Genomic DNA, 22550 nt, shown 5'->3' with positions numbered 1-22550 from the left:
GGCATTTCTATGGTGGAAGTAGGAATACCAGGAGGAGGTAAAACATACAACAGGGCTTTCTTAGCCAGTTCTGTGATAGTAATACAGCATTGGTGTTCTCTGACTTCCAGCATTTTAAGCTGCTTCTTTTTGTCAAAAAAAGGAGAGATTCTTTCTAAGGTATGCCTCCTTCCAATCCCCAGCATGTCCCCATCTTTGGAAATCTCTTCTCATTGGCAAATATAAGGCATGCAAAGTTACATTTTATCTTCTCTCTGCCAAGAATTTTCTCTACTCAAGGCAATCTTTCAGGAGTATCTAAGCTCCCTGCCAGCTCCGGTTTTGCTATTTCATGTCCTATACCTTGGTCACATAAAGAAAACATAAGTGCATCTTTTGATTTCACATATCGAGAAGAACAGGACATACCCAAGGAAAAAACCTCTTATTATTACACTGAATTTGGGAGAACAAGAACTATCCTCTTTTGATTTCATCGTTTTGACCAGTGTAAGCACCACTGAATCTAAGTGATTTCATTGAATCAACCTTCTCCAGACTTCTGTGAAGAGGTTTATGTAGGTGGAATTCACATAGCTCTTTCAAAACTGTTTTCCTAGTCTCCAACTTTGCCCTATCCAATTTTAAAACATCTCTTGTTGAAGTAAAGCTAAGAGTCTCACAGCTGGTTCCTGACCATGTTTTCTCTAAGTGTATGTGAGTGGTTGGCTCCTCTTGTCTATGGGCCTCAGACAAAACCAAAGAAGAAAGAGTCCCATTTAAAAAACAGTTGCACAAATTGTTTTAGGACTTGTCTATAGAGTTTACCAAAGTTAATTTACAAAGATATCTTCAAAGTATTTGTAGTATGTGCAATTCTAGGTAGAATATTTACAATGAATAAGATGAAGACAATGTTTCATGAACTTTTTGGCCAGAATAATGAAATATTTCAGATGCATATGCAAGAATTCTGGGTACAGTAAATTTAATCAGTGGATTTCAGAAACCAATGAACATCTGGGTAATTTTCTAGTTAACTAATTGAGTTAGAGATTTTAAAATTTATTTCAACTAGAAAGAAAAGGCAGCTTTTCAAATTTAATAGCTATAAGGATAAAATGAGAGTTATATATTTTATTTGTCATAGAATTTTTTGTCTGTCAGCCAGGGCCAACTGAGAAGTATCTGAGTATAGGAAAAATTGCAAAATTATGTTATATATACCTTCACTATCATAGCAGCAATATATATGCACAAAAATGAAAAATTTGTTGACTCATAAGAAATAATGCATTACTGAAAATCTATTTGGAGAAAAGCAAAACTTAGGCTTATGTGCAAAGGCTCACTTAAATATGTATTATAGCTTGGCGTGGAAGCACATGCTTGTAGTCCCAGTTACTGGGGAGGCTAAGGCAAGAGGTTCACTTGAGACCAGGAGTCTGGGACAGCAGTGAGCTATAATCACTCAACTGCACTCCAGCCTGGGAAACAGAGCAAGACCACCTTTTCCTCAAGTGTGGGTGTGTCTCAAAAAATATGTATTACAATAAAAATTTGGTTTATGTTTTCTAGCTTAGTTTTTAGAAATAGTAAATTCTAAATTAAAGGCAAGTGTATAAAGTTATTATGAGAAATTTATTGTTAAAAAGAATCATGTGGTAATATTTCATTTCATTTTTTGTTTGTCTGTTTATTTGTTTGTCAGGAGATTCAGGGATACTTTGAATACTTTAATCAGAGCCTAACACAGTCTAAGAGTCTGAAGTCTCTAAGAGAAATATATGTTCAAGAAAGAAAAAAATAAAACATGAATGAGATAAAAGTAGCAGGTTGTTGATGGTTGGCAAGTTCATCTAGACGAAATATCTAGACCAAATGGACAGACAAGTTTTGTTTTGTATTTATCTTTGTTTTTTCGGCTAGAAATAATTTTTACCAATATGGGTCTGCTTTCTCCTAAGCCCACACTTAAGAAAGCCCACATTTGAGTTTTCCAATCATAGAAAAGGGAAAAGAAAAAAATATATTTTTCCTAGATTTTAAAGTATGCTTAAACTAAGCTGCCCCAGGCCAAAATATTGTCCAATACATATAACAATTTACCCAATGACTTCGACCTAGGCGGTGACAATGGGCCAGGTGCCAAATGGAAAAAGATAGCAGAGGTCCTAAACCAGGAAAATAAAAGCAAACAAACGAAAACCTTTCAAACTAGCTTCAAGAAATCTCTAGAGTTTTTACCAATCTAGTCACATGGAAAAAGAGACCCAATGGACAGCACAACCTTGGGCAGCTCAACATTCACCCAGCACAGTGACGTCACTCACAAGAATAATGATCACTAAAATGTCTTTAAACTGGAAAGAGCAGGGCTCTTAGGTTGTGACAGTGCCTTGTTCATCATTGGGAAGGGGAGAAAAGAGAAAGTGGAGAAGCGAGAGGCCCTGAGAGCCCTTAGAGGCCAGCAGTTCTCTTGATGTTTAATGGGACATAAAATTTAAACCTCCTTTGTAAATGTCTAGAGCAGAATTAATTAGAATGGCCTAGAAATATTAAGAGAATCAGACTGAATGTTCATTCATATTAGGATAGAATTATTACATATTACCTTTAAATTTTGCAGTCACATTTTTGGTAATTAACTTTGAGAAATTTGTGAAGTGAGGTACAGTGATATTGATGAAGTAATCATCTCTAGCAATAATTTTGCTATTTAGTTCTCTATTGTCCCCTTTGAATTCAGTGATATTTGTTGACTGGGCTTTGATAGTTCCTGAAGAGTTGTGATTTTATAGCAGGTAAAATAGGTTTCTATTGGATGTCAGTATTATCTGTAAAAGTACTAAGTAATTTCGATTGTACTTATCTAGATTTCTGTTTTTTCAAATATGGTTCATATAAAAAAAGTCACTGAGAGCTAGTACTAATTTCTATAGTAACTATTTCCAGTAGGTATTTTTTCAAAGAAATTAATACAAATGGTAGTATCATGTGGAGACATTTTTGTAAACTTCAGGCTTTAATATAGGTTATTGCTTCTAAACACACACACACACACACACACACACACAGTGGCATTTGATCTAATAATACTGGCCTACAATAGTATTCTTTATTCCCAAGTTTATACTTCTGGGTTATTAATATTATCGATTTTGTATTATATCTAACTCTTGATTAAAACAATAAGTAAATGATGATAGTCTTTACATGCAATGCCAAAAACAAATTGTTTGCAAATTAAGCAATAATTCATAGGTTTTGTATAAATAATGTTTATGTAAATCTAAAGCAGTCTCTACTACATAAGGTATGACACATATGTCACTAATTTTTTTGTGCTGGAAACAGAGCTTTCTTTTTTTTCTTCCATTTTTTAAAAATGTCTAATCCCCATTGCATTGGTATGACAGAAACTTCAGTTCTTTTTTACCTCAATTCCAGAGGATCGTTATCATCAAAAGGAAGTGCAATATTCTCAACCCTGGGTCATTGGTCTGCTTATATGTCCATTGTCTCATCTGCCCAGAGGGGTCTCAAATGAGACTGCCTTCATTCCAGTCCTCCTGGACTCTTTGGGAAATTGCTGATACCTCATGCCATAGGGAAGGTAAATAGGTTTCAGTGAGTTTATCTTTGGACTCCCATGTCTAGATGGACAGCATGGATCATTACTTTTAGGGATCTTCCTGACTCCCTGGACTCTACGATGTAATCTAGCCTCAAGGACTTTCTAGTCTTTATCCTCTAGGTTTCTCTGAGTTCTGCTTAACAAACATGATACAGAATCTCTCCTCTTTATATTCCCTCCCCTTTCACTTCTCTTTCGTCTTCCCAACCGGGTTGACTGAATGTATTTAACATCTAGGATCAAAGACTCCCAATGATTTTCTTGATATTTTTTTCCTCAAAAGCACAACTCCTCTATTTTCTTTTTGCCTCAGCAACAAGAAAAAAAATCTCATGATAGGTGTACAACTTTGCAAATTAGCTACTTTCCTACTGTTCTCCAGCCTATCTCATCCTCATCTAATCAATGAATTATAAAGCCAACATACAGGCCAGGTGCCATGGCTCACATCTTTAATCACAGCACTTTGGGAGGCTGAGAAGGACAGATCATTTGAGGTTAGGAGTTCAAGACCAGCCTGGCCAACACGGTGAAACCCTGTTTCTACTACAAATACAAAAAAATGAGCCAGGTGTGGTGGTGCGTGCCTGTAATCCCAGCTACTCAGGAGGCTGAGGCACTAGAATCACTTGAACCCAGGAGGTGGAAATTGCAGTGAGCCAAGATGGCACCACAGCACTACAGCCTGGGTGACAGAGTGAGACTGTGTATCAAAAAAAAAAAAAAATCCAATATATGTTGGCCAAAAGTGGAGTAGGCAAACGAATACATATATGTATATATGAAAAAAAACCCAACATATATTAACATTTCAAAGTTATTATCAAAAATAATTGTGTAAAATTATATTTGTGTTTATTGATAAAACGATTACATCAGCATTCAATTTAAATGTACAGTGGATAGATATGAAAAAGAGATTATTTCTTTTTTGCCAAGTGGTTTTAAAGAACATATGTGAAGAACTTCCCTCCACTAATTATTGACTAGCCTGAAATACAGTTCTTACAGGAAATGCAATATACACATTTGATTTGAATATCAACTTACAGAATGATGTTGTACCCTAAAAACCTCTAATGGTGACCTAAAATTTTGTTGGTTTGTTCCTTTCTTCAGTATCATAAAAAGATACCAAAATTTTGAGATAATTGTAGATATAAGAGTGTGGGCTGGCTTTTAAATGATATTTTAAAATTATTGTTTGTTAGAAATAATAATAGAATTGTATTTTGTTAAAAGAAAGTTATCATTGATAGTGATCGATTATGAAGAGTTTATAAAAGAAACAATATAATGTCTGGAATTTGCCTTAATATTACTCTATCAAAATAATAATGGGAATAATAATAATAATAATAATGGGAATACATTAAACAATAAAATATTAGTAGCTGTTGAGATTGGGTGATGGCTATATGGGTGGTTATTACATTAGGCTCTCTATTTTTTTACGTGTTTTAAATTTTCCAAAATACAAAGGTTAAGTACATAGTGGCAGACTGGTATAAAACTCAGAATCAATATATGAAATACTTGAGCTCACATTTTATTTCCTCTTTCTTTCTCTATTGTTTTGATTCAAAAATAAGGTTTACTATACACTGTACACAAGTATGGATGGATGTTTTTGTATATAGCAAGCATATTTCATACATTTAAGTATGTTTCTAATGAAGTTGCAATTAAGCAGAGATTTTCAGTAATTACATGTGTATTTGTAAGACTAGAACATAAACTGATAACTGCTCCATTAAAGACCTTTTAAGTAAAATAAAGTCTTTCGAAAGTTCCCTCTGGAACTTAGCAATAAAATTGTTAACCACAAATGTCTGTGCTTTTCTGTGTGTAGGGTGCCCAAGAGAAGCTGAAGGCAGGGCATGACTGCTATCCTTCTGGCAACCAAATAGATAGTGTCTCTGTGTTCTAAGTATATCCAAGACCTAGAGCACACTTAATCAACTGCCCTACAAATGAAGCACACAATGTGCAGTATTTATCGCACTGAATTTTGTTACCTTTTACTGCAGGCAAAGATTTATTCCATTCCCAAGTAGCAGTAAATCATATTTACTTAAGAAGTTAACTCATTAACATGATCATAAACTCTATGTAAAATTCAATGAAACCATTAATTCTAAGAAAATGGTAAAATGACTTTCATTTGAGGATTCTTATTTTTTAAACAAATATAACTAGGATGATGAAAGAATTTCACTAATTCAAAAGCAGACAAAAACAATTATGTGTTCAGATCAGGAACAGTTATTACCACTAATTCAAAATTAAGTCTTAATCTTGTCCCATTGAGAATCATGAATAGAGTTATTTCTGTATCTGATATTTCTTTAAATGTTATTTTAAAGGATTTTCTGCTGTTTAATCATGTGCAAAATTACAAGTTATATTTACTTTGAAAACCCTGCCTGTCATGTGCCTCTGACTTTATCTAGACTATGTTACGAATCAGTTGATGAACTTCTCACTGAGTTTAGTTTAAATACCTGACATTTATGGTTAATATTTAATAAGTCCTGTTTATGACTCAGGAATTCTTGTAAATATTTTGATTCATTGTATATGATCCCCCACTAATACTGTAAATTAGATAGTATTATAAGTAAACTGAAAATTCAGAAATTTTATTATTTGTCTAAAACTGCTGAGTATGACCTGGGTGCAGTGGCTCATGCCTATAATTCCAGCGATTTGGGAGGCTGAGGCAGGACATAACTTGAACCCAGGAGTTGGAGACCAGGCTGAGCAACATAACAAGACCGTGTCTGTACAAAAAAAATTTAAAAATTAGCCAAGTGAAGTTGTGTGTGCCTGCAGTCCTAGCTACTAAGGAGGCTGAGGTGGGGGGATTGCCTGAGCCTTGGAGTTTGAGCTTGCAGTAAGCTATGATCGTGCCCAGGCACTCCAGCCCAGGTGAGATGACAAGATTCTGTCTCTTAAAAAAAAAAAGAAAAAGAAAAAGAAAAAGCCTACTTACCAGTAGGTGAGCCCCAAAATATGAACTCAGGAGTGTCTGACTCCACAGCTTTTGCTATTCAGAAAAACATCCTTCAGTGAATACATGGTTTAACATAGTACACGACTCAACACAATCACTACTGGGAATGCATTTTTAATTTTAGGACACTAATCTTATTTTTAAGAAGAAGTTTGAGAAATTAAATGTTAACACAATGTGTTGGTCAAATAGTCAGCTGATAGTATGTCCGGAATTGGTGGCTTCTTGGTCTCACTGACTTCAAGAATGAAGCCGCGGACCCTCGCCGTGAGTGTTAACAGTTCTTAAAGGCAGTGTGTCCGGAGTTTGTTCGTTCTGATGTTCGGATGTGTTTGGAGTTTCTTCCTTCTGGTGGGTTCGTGGTCTCGCTGGCTTCAGGAGTGAAGCTGCAGACCTTCACTGTGAGTGTTACAGCTCTTAAGGCCGCCCGTCTGGAGTTGTTCATTCCTCCCGGTGCGTTGGTGGACTCGCTGGCCTCAGGAGTGAAGCTGCAGACCTTTGCGGTGAGTGTTACAGCTCATAAAGGCAGTGTGGACACAAAGAGTGAGCTGCAGCAAGATTTATTCCAAAGAGAGAAAGAACAAAGCTTCAACAGTAGGGAAGCCCACCAGAGGGGATTGCCACTGCCTGCCCAGGCAGCCTGCTTTTATTCTCTTATCTGGCCCCACCCACATCCTGCCGACTGGTAGAGCCCAGTGGTCTGTTTTGACAGGGCGCTGATTGGTGCGTTTACAATCCCTGAGCTACACACAAAGGTTCTCCACGTCCCCACCAGATTAGCTAGATATAGAGTGTCCACACAAAAGGTTCTCCAAGTCCCCACCAGAGTAGCTAGATACAGAGTGTCGATTGGTGCATTCACAAACCCTGAGCTAGACACAGGGTGTTGATTGGTGTGTTTACAAACCTTGAGCTAGAGACCGAGTGCCGATTGGTGTATTTACAATCCCTGAGCTAGACACAAAGGTTCTCCACGTCCCCACTAGACTCAGAAGCCCAGCTGGCTTCACCCAGTGGCTCCTGCACAGGGGCTGCAGGTGGAGCTGCCTGCCAGTCCCACGCTGTGGGCCTGTACTCCTCAGCCCTTGGGTGGTCGATGGGACTGGGCGCTGTGGAGCAGAGGGCTGCACTCGTCCGGGAGGCTCCTTGGCCGCACAGGAGGCCACGGAGCGGGGGAGGCTCAGGAATGGCAGGCTGCAGGTCTCAAGCCCTGTCCCGCAGGGAGGTAGCCAAGTCCCGGCGAGAAATCGAGCGCAGTGCCAGTGGGCCGGCACTGCTGGGGGACCCAGTACACACTCCACAGCCGCTGGCCCGGGTGCTAAGCCCCTCATTGCCCTGGGCCAACAGGGCCGGCCGGCTGCTCCGAGTGCGGGGCCCACCAAGCCCACGCCCACCCGGAACTCCAGCTGGCCCGCAAGCCCCACGCGCAGCCCCGGTTCCCGCTGGCGCCTCTTCCTCCACACCTCCCTGCAAGCTGAGGGAGCCGGCTCCGGCCTTGGCCAGCCCAGAAAGGGGCTCCCACAGTGCAGTGGTGGGCTGAAGGGCTCCTCAAGTGCCGCCAAAGTGGGAGCCCAGGCAGAGGAGGCGCCAAGAGCGAGAGAGGGCTGTGAGGACTGCCAGCATTCTGTCAACCTCTCAATAGGATAAATAACTTGTGAGAGAACTACTTCTGCAGTTTTTAGTGTTTTTGTTTTGCTTTGTTTTTTGTTTGTCTTTGGTACTAGATTAATAAAAATTTAGATCTTAGGACCCTACAGATCATCCTGTGTAACAGTGTTTTATACAGAGGCATAAAAAGGAAAGTGCTTTGCCTGAAGCCACATAGTTTATGAGTCTACAATAAAACTCATATATGCCGACTCCTCTATCAGTGTTCTTTTCACTGGAACAATACTTTCTTATCATGAACCTTATACCTTTTCCTCAAAGAAAATAGGTACAATTATTTGATTAGCAATTGTCTCCTCATTAATCTCTAGGGACTATTTGGTCACTTTTCTATTCTCCATGCCTGTCAGCTGGGGATTGCCTTCAGCTCTTAGAGGTCACACTCAGCTGCTAGCCATGTAGACCTGTTAACATTACTACTTAGTTCTTCAAGGCCAGCTAGAGAGACAAGGTCTCTATAGTATGTCTGTATCAAGATAGAGTCTTACGTAACGTAACATAACCATCAGAGTGATTTTCCATCATCTTTGCTTTACTTTGTTGGTTAGAAGCAAGCCTCATGTCTTGCCTACACTCAAGGTGACAAATGGTCATAAACATCAGGAGGTGGAGATCATGAGGAATCACCCTAGAGTTTGTCTGCCATAGTCTATGTTAAACTTTTAGAAACTTACATTAAACTTATATAAATGTTACCTTGATATATCTTCGTATACATTATTCATTTGAGCTTTACATGATTCACCCATTTTTTAATTCATTTATCTATTCATTCTGCATTCATGTTAAGTCAATTATGTACTAGGTAGTACGTTAGGTTTGGGGGATAGACATGAAAACCAAGACTCAGTAAGCTTAAACAACTTCCAGTTTAGTGCAAGAATTCTTAGTCTGTGTTACTTGGTCCAAGAGGACCACAAGTAGATTTTTAGGAATTTGTGAGGTTCCTGAAATTGTTTTGCAATTTTGTTCTATGAGTTATGAAGCTGTGATGCTATGAAGATTTTATAAACCATAAAAAAAGACAAAAAAAAAAAAAGGAACACTGATTTTTGTAGGAGAGAAAGTACTAGATACCAATAAAATTAGTGTGTTAGAATAAATACTAGTAAGCATACAAAGAGTGGGTTTTAGCATAGAATAAGCCTTGGATAAAGAATCAATAAAGATTCTATAGATAAAGCGATACTTTAAACAAGTGACATGGGATGTTTAGATCTTACTGAAGTAAAGTCTCTGTGTGTATGTGTGTGTGTGTTTGCATGCAATGTAGCCTTCTTTGTCCTATAAAAAGTCATGGCCAGTAGGGCATAGAAGTTAAAATCTCAGTTTCTTTAGAGCATATCCAAGTAAAATTAGTGTCAACATGGTCTTTAAGTCTCAGATACTTAACCACCAAAATGAGCCTACTAATATCTGAGAATATTCTTATAAAAATTAAAGGGCCTGAAACACAGTAGATGCTCAATAAATGATAAACTGTTCAAGTAAGTGACGGTAAATGGATTGTCACTTACTTGAACAGAATAAATGGATTGAGACATTGGTTGGGACCAGATTTTGAATTTTGGAAAGTCTAGGATAGATTTCATTTGGATATAGGAGATAAAAGGATAAATTGAGAGTATTTCTTTGATTTGCAAAATTTATTGGAAAATTGCATAATTAAAAAAGAAAATATAAAATAAAATCAGATTAGGAATTAACTCTTTTTATTTTCATTTTAAAGTCTGAGCTTCTGGGCAAGATTATTTGGAACTAGAAATGTGATTGAAAATTGGAAATTGAAAACTGACAACATAGAAAGTGAATAAAATTCTAAGTATGATAATTAGAGGAGACAGAAGTAGCTTAAGAAAGAAATCACTGCAACCTTATATTTAGGCCAGGCAGAGGTGGGGGCAGGATGGGAGCAAAGATCAAAAAATTAAGAATGTACAGCCAGAAAATTATTTGAAAGCTCCAGGGATATTTGAGCTCTACACATAGTTCATGGTGGATTTTTTGGAAGTAATGTAGAAATGCGATTAAGAACACAGACTGTGGAGTCAGATTAACCTAGGTCCTAATTCATTGACCTCAGAGCCACAGGTTTGCTAGCATATAATGCAGGCTTAATTTACAAAATTACTACATTTAATTATCATTATTCTTATCAATAGGTACTGAAAAGGTGTAGAAGCAGCAAAACATGTATCTTAATTATTTAGCAAAGTTTCAAGCTTAAAAAATGACCATGGTGAATTTTGAACTATAAAATCAGTGTTACACACTTAAAAAATAAATAAAATTCTAGAAAATTGTTAGTTTCAAATTCTAAAAGTTTTATTTTAAAAATTATTTTTAAGTAATTTTTTCTTTGTATTTACCATGCCTGATGGGGCTCCAAAACACCCGTTTTCTAAAGACTAATAAAATTAATAGTAAAACATGTTTTTGCTACAGTGTGTTCATTGTTTTTCTTAAAAGCAGTTATGCTCACTTTATGATTTTAAAGGAATTCTTCAATATTAACTTTTCACCGTACACTTTAATGTTTTACTACCATTTTATTTTAAAAGGGGGTACCACAGGATAATTTTCTATAATATTACTTAATGTAGTTAAGCTATTGATATAAAACAAGCAAGGACATAGCTTTGTCTACTAGAAGCTGTCAATCTCAAATGTGACTTTATTTCTAAAAAAAGAATTATCTTTGAATATTGTTTACTATAAAAATTTTAAAGTTAGTAATATTTTATCATGTTTAAGCTTCTTTAAGGAATCATAAATATAGTATGTTTAGTGTGGTGGAAAAATCTATAACAACATTTATGCCTCCTAGTGTAAAGTAAGGGTAATGTCAACTTTCCCTGGTGTACTGCGTGGAATCTCATTTCCATAGCTGCTGTCATGTGATCCATTCTTCTAAGAAGTAATAAAGAGAAATGGCATTTACTTAACCCTGGATATGTAATCTTCCCTGTGGGGGAAAAGTATTATTTGTATATCCGTGTTTATAGTAATTTGAGAGTGGTAAAAATGATAGATAAATAGATATGCAAATTAATAGCTATATCTAAAAACGAAGAAACTTGCTGATATCAGTAACTCTTAGAAGTATAAAATTAACTTTTTAAATACCTCAAAATAAAGTTATATTACAGAAAATAAAATTACTAATTATAAAGAATATATTCTCATAAGATCAAATTAATATCTTTTTCTTTAGATACATACAAACATACATATGCACCTTAATAAATACATAAAATTATCTAAGAGTTTCAAAACAATTTGAAATTTTTTAAGAAACCGTAGTAATTTGTCTAAACTCCCCCAAATTTACCTTAATGCTATTTTAACATGTATTTCTGCCAGTGATTGAGAATTACGCATATTAGTGTGGCTGACAAATACATGAGTGCTCGGATTTTAATAACACTAAAGTTAGGCAGCCAGATGAGATACAGAATGTCCAGTTATTGCAGGACTTTTCCTTACTTCAGCTAAAGATGAGGTTCTTTGTCCCACGGCCACAAAACTTCAGGCTCGCAGACAATTTGAATGGTGAGTCAGACAGGGTTTTATTGGGTGAAAAGGAAAATAAAGGGGGGAAACAGGGACTCTCACTAGGCCAGAGTCCCTTGCTAGAGTGTTTCCCACTCAGCCATTCCAATCCCAGGTTCCACCCAGGAAGAGGAGGGGTCAGGCTCCTCTCTGCTACAAACATGAACTTCCTGGGGCTCCAACTCAGTGCGCAGGCTGGCCGGAGTTTCCCCAGGGGCCCCCTCCCACCTGACTGTCTCCTTCCTCCCTCTAAAGAAGTACATCTAACTGCAGTTAAGGGCGAAGAACTGCTTCCTGCTGACAGGGGACGCCGTTTTGTGGAAACGGCAGTCTGAGGTCCCTCAGGGGCCTATCTAAGGGTTCCCGGCAGATGGGGCCATCATCAGAGGCTCCAATTGCATGACTGTTTGGAGTTTGATGGCCTGAAGGCAAGAACAGACAAACCGGTTTATTAGAAAACATGTATCAAAACAAAACAAGGGGAGGGGTAAGGACAGCTCAAAAATTCCGAGGCCTTTTACCAGTTTGCACAGGGAGAGGAAAGCCAAAAGCCTGACTGGTTAAAAAAAAAATTTACCCTTTTGCCGGCATGTTGGGCTTCTGGGTTCCCTTCCCCTGCGCCCAATCCTAAGTCAACCAGTTTAAGGTTTGGGAAATTAACTCTTTCCAGTTTGGAGGATGCATCTGAGGGGAGTGTCCTGTAGTACAGAGACACAATTACCTACTAGTGAAGAGAGAACCAAAGAGAAGAAAGGAAAAAGAAAGCATTTTTAAAAGAGTCCCAAGGGTTTAGGATGCATTTGAAAGGGGTACAGACGGAAGATGATGGCTACCCATCTAGAAAGAGGGTAGCAGGCATCCGTGGTTCTCTTCTCTTCCTACCAGATACCGGGGTATGTGAGGGAGAGAGGGAAGAGTGCCCTCTTTCCATCTTCCATCCTTGCATTCCCAAGTTCTGACGACCTTGGCAGGTGCCACCTTGAGTGCAAAAGTGGCTTGCACCCATGAAGCAGGGGGCACCTAGAGAAAAGGAACAGAATTATCTGCTCTCACCTATATCTCCTTCCCACCTACTGTCAGTAGCCTTGGAGTTCCCTAGACCTCGTTTATGCCATGGATATTAACGTGGCCTTTATCCATGAAACAGGAAGCTTGGGCTTGGCTTAATCAGCAGGAATCAGCCACATTCACCTGTGCTGTGCCTTTTAACCTCTGCTACCATCTGGCTCTGGATTCCTTAGATCCAGTTTTCCTTCCTAGGGCTTTGACCTGAAGCTTGAAATTGAGGCTGGGACAAAAATGTGTCTTGGGGGATTGTACGGACTCCTTATCATAAGCTGAATGCTAAGGTGAAACTGCGGAACTCAGTCCTCCTCAAACAAGGGAGAGGAAAGGATTTCTTGTGACACACTCAGATAATTGGTGGCTATAGTTATGCTTGGTAAGATTTGGGTGCATGGTGCTTGGCTTTGGTTAGCTTCCTTGGTCCTGCTTTCCCAGAAAGGAAACCTCCAAGTGATAGTCATCCTATTTATTCCCATCACTTGGCAGGATTTGCTCAGAACTGGAATGTTAATCCAGATTTTTACATTACCCGTCCCTCTTCTTCTTTCTGAGCTGCAGCCGGAGATTGCTGGTTGCTTCACAGAAAGAAACAGGGCTAGTCTAAAATGTAGGCAAAAATTTAAAAAAAAAAAAAGAATTTTAAAATTTAATGATGAATGTATGATAAGTTTTGAAACATGATTTACCTTTCTCCAGTCATGTGTTAAAAAAAAAAAAAAACTTCTGATAGGAATCAGTGGTTTTCAAAATAGATGTTAGACTTATACTTGGCCTGATTATTTGCAAAATGTGCAGTAAGAATAATTATTTCTACATAGGCCTTTTGAATTGGCTTTGATGGACGTCTGTTCCACAAGAATCTCAGATAAGAACACATAAAGCGGAGCCCAAGCACAGGTTTATATCCTCAAACACCTGTGAGTTGGATGTTCCTCTCCTCTTAAGGTCCCAAGATAAACTTAGAGCTCCTAGACTGTCAGAAAGTAACATCCTTTACTGACCACAGGTCAGGAACCCAGTACAGAGACTGCATAGACAAGGGTATGAGGCCTGTTTCCCCACTGGGCCTCTATCGGCTCTGTAAGTCAAGCTCAAATCTTTAAAGGGCAGAATAGCCTTCCAGTCAAAGCCTTGGTAAAATTAACAGTATTTCCAGTTGTGTCCTGTTGCAAAAGAAAAATGGATCCTTATTGCACTGATGCCAACAAGTATATTGCCATAAGAATACCCACAGATAGTTTCCAAATTTTAGAGGAACCAGTCAGGGAGAAACATGCTTCAAATTTTGTTCATAGGAGTACGCCTTATTTAATTATTAAAGGCCACAAATAGTTCAAAATAGGTTTCCTTGACTCTGAACAACAAGGATCAGTAATATTCCAACCAAAAGTCAAAAAAGTTACTTCAGCTTTCTGAATTCAGTCATTTAATTAACGCTGGTGTTGCTTGATATTTGTGAGAATTTCAGCTCTTCATGATTTCTGTACATTTTCCTTTATTCCAATGTCACAATCTCCAAAGTTATCAGAAGCCTGTATTTGAGAGTACCTGCTAAAGTTTTATAGTTCATTATAAACCATCTTTGAAAAGGATTAAAACAAGATGACAATTGTCTATGAATAGCAAAATGTCCAGGGTAGTTATAGTTAGAAACACAATTGACAAAGAAGTTTGGTTATCTCTGTGGTTTACAATAACTTAAGATAACAACCTTAATTATGATTGATAGCATATACTCAGACATCAGAATTTTAGAAATCCCATACAATTTTGGAGCAAATATTAGCATTATTCACAAAAATATAACCTAAAGAAGATTGAGCATCATTTTGGCAATCCAATGTACCTAAATGTAAAAAGTAAAGTAGAGGTTCCTCTTCAAAGACTTTCCTCCCCATCTAATTAGGAATACATAGTAACTTCTCTTAGAAGCAAAATTTATTCAAAGACCTGTGCTAACATTATTAAATATCTTCTAGCCATAATAAAGAAATCAAGGTACTTTATGTTCTTAGCGCCCACAATTTAGCCTAAATATTTGCCCTGGCATGCTTATACTGGTCCAAGCAAGCATTAGGTCATAGTCTGTTCCTCTTCCTTATTTGAAAGTGTTTTTACCTTTCTCAGAATTCCACAAGGTACTTCCTCCTTCCTTTGTTCTCCTCTGCCTTTGCCTCTTTTAAAAAGTTCTAAGTTGCTAGCCAATCGGGACAAATACAAAATGTGAGGTCCCATTCCAGCCAATGGAAACCAGACACAGCCAGTAGGGTGGACGCGTCAAGTTATAAATGACCCTGTCTCTTTTGTTCAATGTACTCTCATGGCAAAACTGCTGGTGAGTGTACCCTTTCTGCAGAAAGTAAAAATGGCCTTGCTGAGGAAATAAAATTTATGTTCAAGTGCTATTTCTTTATGGCACCAAGGAACAAGCATTTCTAACATAAGCATGTCAAATAATCCTCTCTTTTCTGGACACTTCAGGGGCCCTCTGAAGTATTCGAAAAGCCTGCTTCCGGGTAAGACAATTTTAAAACTGAAGTTTGATTTTTCAGAAGCCTGTTAAATGTTTGAGTGTTAAAACAGTTGATATTATGAAACAGAATTCCAGATTACCATAAGTTATTTATTTTGCCAAAATGATGACTCAGAAATTTTAAAGAAGCAAAAACCTTTTATAATCCTTTATAAATTTTACCAACGAGCAGATTAGTACCTTAGGAAAACCTTGTTATGTTTTTATTTCAATGCTCAATTTAAAGAAAAACCATAAAATACCCTTTTTTGAATTTAGTCAATATGTTCACACAGAGAACCTCTTCTGCAAGATTAATTTCCACAATTCTTCCACCACTTACTTGAACCTTCAGCTTTTTCCTAATTTAACTCAAAAAACAACCCTTTCACCCTAGGCCAAAGTTTACATTTCCTTGCCTTCTTATAACCTTTTACTAAAAAGCACATTTTACTGTTCTTACTCCCTTACATGTAAATCTGTTTCCAGTAGTTTCAATTAACTCCTAGCAATTTTTAACTTTAAGGTAAAATTTGGTAGGTTGCTTTAATTGTGTGCTAAGTGTAGCCAAGGTTGGCCTTCTTAGTTATGGTGTGGTTACTTCCACATGTCTCCCGGCCTTACCAGTTGTGAAGCCTGCAAGTCAAATAGTTCTCAAAACCTAAAAAGCAGTTTGTAACCTTAAAACACTTAGCAAACCTTGCACCTGACCTGCATTTTACTAATAGTCTTTAGGGATGTTTTTATTTCTTAAATATTAAAGTCATGTGAACTAAAAGATACCACAGCTTTTACCTTCCCTTAAAAAAAAGTATTTGATCCCAGTGCTTGTCTTTATTTAGGCCAAATTAATTAGAGCTCTTTTTACAGACATCGCACACAGTACACACACAGACAGGCAGAAGAAAACCCAGTCGCTGGGTGGAACCCTTGAAGAGACAGGGCTAGGAGAACATGCAGGTATCTAACCTGAGAGGGCTCATCCCCTAAGGCAGGATTGCTAAACAAAGCTTTGCCAAGTGGTTACTGGCCATGGCCCCAGAATGTAAAGCAAGATGGAGGCTTGCCACACAAACCATACAGACATGCAAAGCACACCAGAGTGGCCACAGCCCAAGACTAGCCCCACAAATCCTTTCTCACAATTAAAGCTTTACAGAAAATATAAACAGTGATAGTTGAGGGGCCTAGCCTAATAAAAGGAAAAAGAGACTTTAAAGGTTAATTGCTGACTGGGTGGAGAAGAGGCAAGACAAAAGGTTTAAAAATGCCTGGGGAAGAACCTCTTATTCTCATGCAAGTGGTTCCTTCACCAGGGAGATAAGTTTAAGCTTATTACAGTCTAAAGAAGTTAAACCCCTTAGCCAGGGACGGGGAAGTCTGCAGCAGTGGCGAATGGCTGATTCCAGACAGCCGGCTCTGCTGCACTCTTCAACCAAGCGTCCCAGGCCTGGCAGGGAGTGGAAGTGGAGGGGAGCCGCTGTTTGCAGGTCTCTCCCAAAAAAGAAAATGCCATGAAAAGGCCCAGGAGCGACGGGGGTGGAGGCATGGTTTCCCCCACCCTCAGAAGTCTGAGGATGAAAAGGCTTAGAAGCAACAGTGAGAGATTTTGAGTCCCCATTTCACTCACCACTTATTGAGCCACCACTTTGCATGCCAAAAATGTTGCAGGACTTTTCCTTAGTTCAACTAAAGATGGGGTACTTTGTCCCAAGGCCATGAAAATTCAGGCCTTGGTGAGTAACAGAGGGTGTTATTGGGTGAAAAGGAAAAAAAAAAAGCAGAAACATGGACTCTCACCAGGCCAGTGTCCCTGCTAGAGTGTTTCCCGCCCAGCCATTCAAATCCTAGGTTCCACACAGGAAAAGGAGAGGCCAGGCTCCTGCCCGCTGTAAACCTCATGAACTTCCCCAGGCTCCCCTTCAGTGGGCAGGCTGGTTGAGTTTCTTCAGGGATCCCCTCCAACCTGGCTCACAGTTAAATTTAAATTTCAGATAAACAATTAAATGTTTTCAGTCTAAGCATGCTCTAAATATTGCAATATTTTAATATTATTCGTTGTTTCTCTGAAATTCAAATTTAACTTGTCTTACTGTATTTTATCTGGCAACTTTACAATTTATATTATAGTTATTTGCAAGTCCAGGAAACAACCACATTACAACATTAGAATTTCAGTTTGCTTATATATTTAACACTGTAAATGCATTGCTCTATCATGGAATGGTGACTTTGATGACCATTGGTCTTTCACTGATTGTTGGTTGGTCTTTCACTGATTATTGCAAATAGTTGGTCTTTCACTAGTTGTTGCAAATAGAGTTTCTGATTAAAATTTTTGATGCATTATTTGGTTTGTTGTTTAGTGGTCTTTTTGGCGCATCACATTTTAAGATTCCTTATGTATTCAGTGACTTTCACATATTTCCTTTGCTTTCATGATCTAACACATAGATTCAGGATTAAACCACTCCTTAAGGTCCTTTGTTAACATTGAATGAGGTTAGGAGAGGGAGATATTGAGACTAAATTTGTTTCTAAAACTTAGTTTAAATATCCCAGCAAATATATCCATGGAGAATCCATAAAATATACTTTTAACACATCTTAAGTAAGAGACTGAAGAAAAGTATATGTAGCGGTGAACTGCTGTAGAGAGTACAAATAATGCCTCTTCTATTTGCCAGCTACATAACCTTAGGCAGGTAACTCTGACTTGTCATACAGATTGCAATGGGTTAAGACATGTAACCCACTTAGAATAGTTGTAGGTTAATAATAAGTCTTCAATTATGTTAGCTGTTATTATGAAAATTGAAGTCAAATGACAATTAGCTAAGCACACTCTTTGGCTTCAATTCCGTCCTCGCAACAAACAAGGAAAGAAATATTAGACCAGTCTTCCCTATATTCAAATTTCTTGTTAACTAGCTGAAGAAAGATAAGTATTCCTTTAGTGTATGTTGAATCATCAAGATAATCTTAACTGCATTTCACTTTACTTATATAGTCAATTGTTTTCTAAAAATCACGTGATTTAGCACCAGTTGCTTTCAGAGTGACATAGATTTAGCTGAAAAACAGCTTTGAATAGTGACATGGAGGGATTTTGGTATTTCTGTAGGATCAACCCAATCATCTCAAATAGGTTTAGTGGTGAGCTTTGGGTTACATATAAGAAATACTAATAAAAATCCTATGATATTCCAGACTCCCAATCTTTATTTGAATTTTCGACCTTTACAAACTTATTTCTTCTAATTAGCCAGAAACTTCTTAATTTCTTTGTAATTAGTCATAATTTGACTGCAAGTCCAATCTGCAAAAGTGTAATATGCTATATTTTGGGTGAATTTGCCAGTTAGTCTCTGTGAATGAAATGTATGATTAAAAATAAAATAATAATTTTTATTCAAGTGCTCAATGAAAGGAAAGAATTAAAGCATTAATTTCCTAAAGTTCAGGCATTGGTTTCCTTGATTATTTTTTCATGTTTTTGTGTTTTGACATTAACGGGTATTTTATCGTGCCTGAACATTCTACTGAAAACCTTTTTCACATTAAGAATAATGTAAGAAAACTTGAACTAGCTTTTAAATTTTTCCATGAATGAAAAAGGAAACTGCTTCAGTCAAGAAAGGAAGTACATTATCTTTTATGTTTTATAAGATGGAGTCTTAGACTATGCACAGTCTGACAATTGTGAAACTATACAGACCAAAAACAGATGTAGAGGTACCACAAAACAAGCACAGACTTAAAAAAGGTATCATCCTGTCACAGGAGGAGTGGTGCTTCATTAGAATGTTTTTCAAAGCCTCTCTTTATTAGGAAAAAAATATTTTTACATAACATGAAAGAAGGTGCTTCATTCAGAAGAGGATGTTGTGTTCCGATTTAAGCTGCTTAAGAAATAGCTACAGAATACCTAACAGTAACTCTTCAGTAATCTCTCCTAAGTCATAACGATTGTGTAGTAGAAGATTATGATTTAAAATAAGAAGTTCAGGTATTTTGAGCCAGAAATACCAATACTCCACAGGCAGTAAAATCTTGACATAAGCGACAAGCAGCATAATAAAGAGGAAAGAGAAATTGGCCTATATTCTATCAATTTTATATTTTGCTAGCACAATCAGAAGGCTTTTTGGTGCTTTAGTTCATTTATTGTTCAAAAGGGTATAAAGTATGAAGGTATTTTATGATCTGCAGGGCCCTAGGAACAGAAGCTTCAGAATCAAGCAAATTGAAGTTGACACTGGCCCTGTACTTTCAAGTTAGGCTGTGAAGTCTAAATGCTCTCTCTCTCTCTCTTTCTCTCTCTATCTCATACTCCTTTGCTCTCTTGCTCTCTCTCTTTTTTCCCCCTTACCCCTGTTCTCTCTCTTTCTAAGATAATAATATAAATATCTTAGCATGTGGATATTTGATGCATTAGTAATAATATAAGCAAAGCATGATGAACAAGATCTGGTAGATAACAAGAGCTCAAAAATGCCAGTACTATTGTTATTAAATGAGAAGGAAATACTATTTCTCCTTACTGGTATCAGTGTTCTCAGACCTAGTCCTTCTAACATGTTGCTTCTAATGAAATTTGAGTTGATAAGCTGAAGAGAAAATTTGGAAAAAGACTTGTGTATATTTTTATGAATGAAGTACTAGCATTTATGTCTTATGATTATTTTATGAATATATGAATGTTTGTTCAGATATTTGATTTACTTTTTTGTTCTCAAAATTAAATACCTTTAATAATTTTTCAAATTATTAAAATATAAAATCAGAAAAAAGGCATGTACAGAATTAAGGCAGTTTAGGTGGTATTGAATAAACAGTGTTAAAATTCTGAAAACAGACAACTATTCAAAAAAATCTGCTTTATATATGCCAAATGCATATATAAAGTATAAATTTTCATAAAGAGTTTTCAAAACTAAAATCCTGCCTCTGTTTTCTGTTATATTTATCTTCACATGATAGCTATTCACAAATTACTAATTTAAGTTACAGTAATAGACATTTGAGTTATAATAGTGGTAACCTGTAGTAAAATAAAAGTTCTACGAGGAGATGACCATGTAATAAAATATTAATTTTTGTTATAAAACATTTTAAGTTAGCAAAAAGAAATATATTTATATTAACTTACTTTATATTGTATTAAAATGCTGTTGATACATAAATCAATTTTCTATTTTGTTTGGAGCATATTTTTTATTTTCTATATGTCATTTTTGTCTTCCAAATTAACTGCAGGCAGATAGACATTCCTGGTCATTAGGAGAAATCTTAGTGTGTGTCATTTACTTCTTCTTTTTCACTGGATTATATAAACAGCTAGTTTATCTAGCTATTGAGTGTTTCCTTTCTCCATGTATAGCATTACATGCTACAATATGATTATCCTCTAAAGTTTGCACTCAACAGCATTCCTGACACCCATTTGAAGATCTCACTCAATACATGCCAAGTTGGGGTCTCCCTAGAATGAAAATAAGACAGTAAAGGAGACCGTGTGAGGTCCCTTAGCTAAAGTCTTTGCTGCAATTCAAGGCTGTATTAGATAAATACCATCTTCTCTCTGTTTTCTGCACTAACAAATACATTTTTCTTCTTACAATTCAAGATGCTAATTTTGATGCAAAACATTTTAAATATATTTCCCAGCTATATTAAGAACTGTTGCTCTCTCTCTTTATTATTATTTTTTTTTTCGTCCTGTGGTGATACGGAGGTCTTTTTGCCTAAAGAGCTCCTAGGTTTGAATCTGGGGCTGAGTGTTGCTCAGGGTGTCTCCTGCTTGGAGGAGTTTGATAGAGCCATCTTCTATTAGCCTTTAGGGTGAGGTTCAAACTCTGTCTATTCCCTTTGCCTCTTTCCTAGCACTATTAGTTTGGGGAATTGGAGGTTTGAGTGAATGATGTGACTTGTCCTCTTATTCCAAGCATCTGGAACAAAATGTTAACTATAATGCTGCCTCTTTATACCAATATAAAACCAAAGTAAGAAACTTTCTTAATAATAAAATTGTTTTCACCTTCCAGTGGTTTATTTAGAAGAAATGTGTGTGAACACAAGTATGTGAAACTTTGTAATTATTTTTAAAAAATCAGTATAATCTCCTTGAAGTTTTAGACTTCACAATGTTTATTCTAGGCAATCAGACCAGCTTATAGAAATTACACAATAAATTGAAAGTATAATCTTAAATCTATGATAATGTGTAAACTCTTTATAATCAGCTATCACAGACCTGTAACTTAGAGTTTTACTGAACTATATATACCTACACACACACACACACACACACACACACACACACACATCTCTCGTGTTTTAAAAGACAAGTATTCCACAAAATATAGTTATAAAATACTTCTGATCCTGATTTTTCCCATAGAAGAATATTTCTTTTTTATTCACTTCATTCATTGATTGATTAATACATTTTTCCATTTATTTACTCAATACATTTGGCAAATTTTTACTCAGTTGCTTCCCATGTTACAGTGTGTTTGAAAAACCTTTTTTTGTAATGTGCTATATTTCATTCACATCTCTTCACTTTTTTTCTTTTTATGGAAGAGATGATTATATATAAAATGTGTAGTCACATAATAATTAGATAAACTATGAAACAGTCACAGAATGATTCATTTCTTTCCTTCCTCAGTTATTTTCATTATAATTTAAACATGCATTCATTTGAAAAATTTACCACTTTACTGTAGCCAACACTCTGCACAGTGTTCTATTTAGCAGATGTTTAGATCTTGGATTTATTTTCCTGTAACCAATACAATCAAATAACATTTGAGACTAATTCATTGGTACTATGAGAATACAGAAATATGGGTGTATAAGATGTTAATCAAATATATTTATGTAACATAACTAACTACAGAAGGACAGAAATTAATACTAACTTTGGGATATTGTAGTAATTTTTGCCCTAGAAGGCTTTATTTTGCCTTTACTATGAGTAGTTCATATTGTAGGGTCTCTATAATGTTTTACTCAGAAGACTGTAATTACCACAACGTGTTTAATGATAGAAAAGTAGAAGTCACTACATAATTTGTAAGAGTTTGGACGTTAATAATAATATTACCATTTAT

The 22550-nt window shown here is 36.6% G+C and overlaps 1 protein-coding gene across 5 annotated transcripts in view; it reads left to right on the top strand.

The window, feature by feature from the left end:
• PCDH9 (protocadherin 9) overlaps positions 1–22550 on the top strand; it is a 922754-nt gene that overhangs the window by 594592 nt on the left and 305612 nt on the right. The gene's annotated exons all lie outside the window — the stretch shown is intronic.

Source organism: Gorilla gorilla, chromosome 14 (genome assembly GCF_029281585.2).
Source record: "Gorilla gorilla gorilla isolate KB3781 chromosome 14, NHGRI_mGorGor1-v2.1_pri, whole genome shotgun sequence".
In the NCBI taxonomy this organism is placed as follows: Eukaryota; Metazoa; Chordata; class Mammalia; order Primates; family Hominidae; genus Gorilla; species Gorilla gorilla.
Note: the sequence above shows the minus strand (reverse complement) of the source record. Positions and strands in the feature narration are given on the sequence as shown.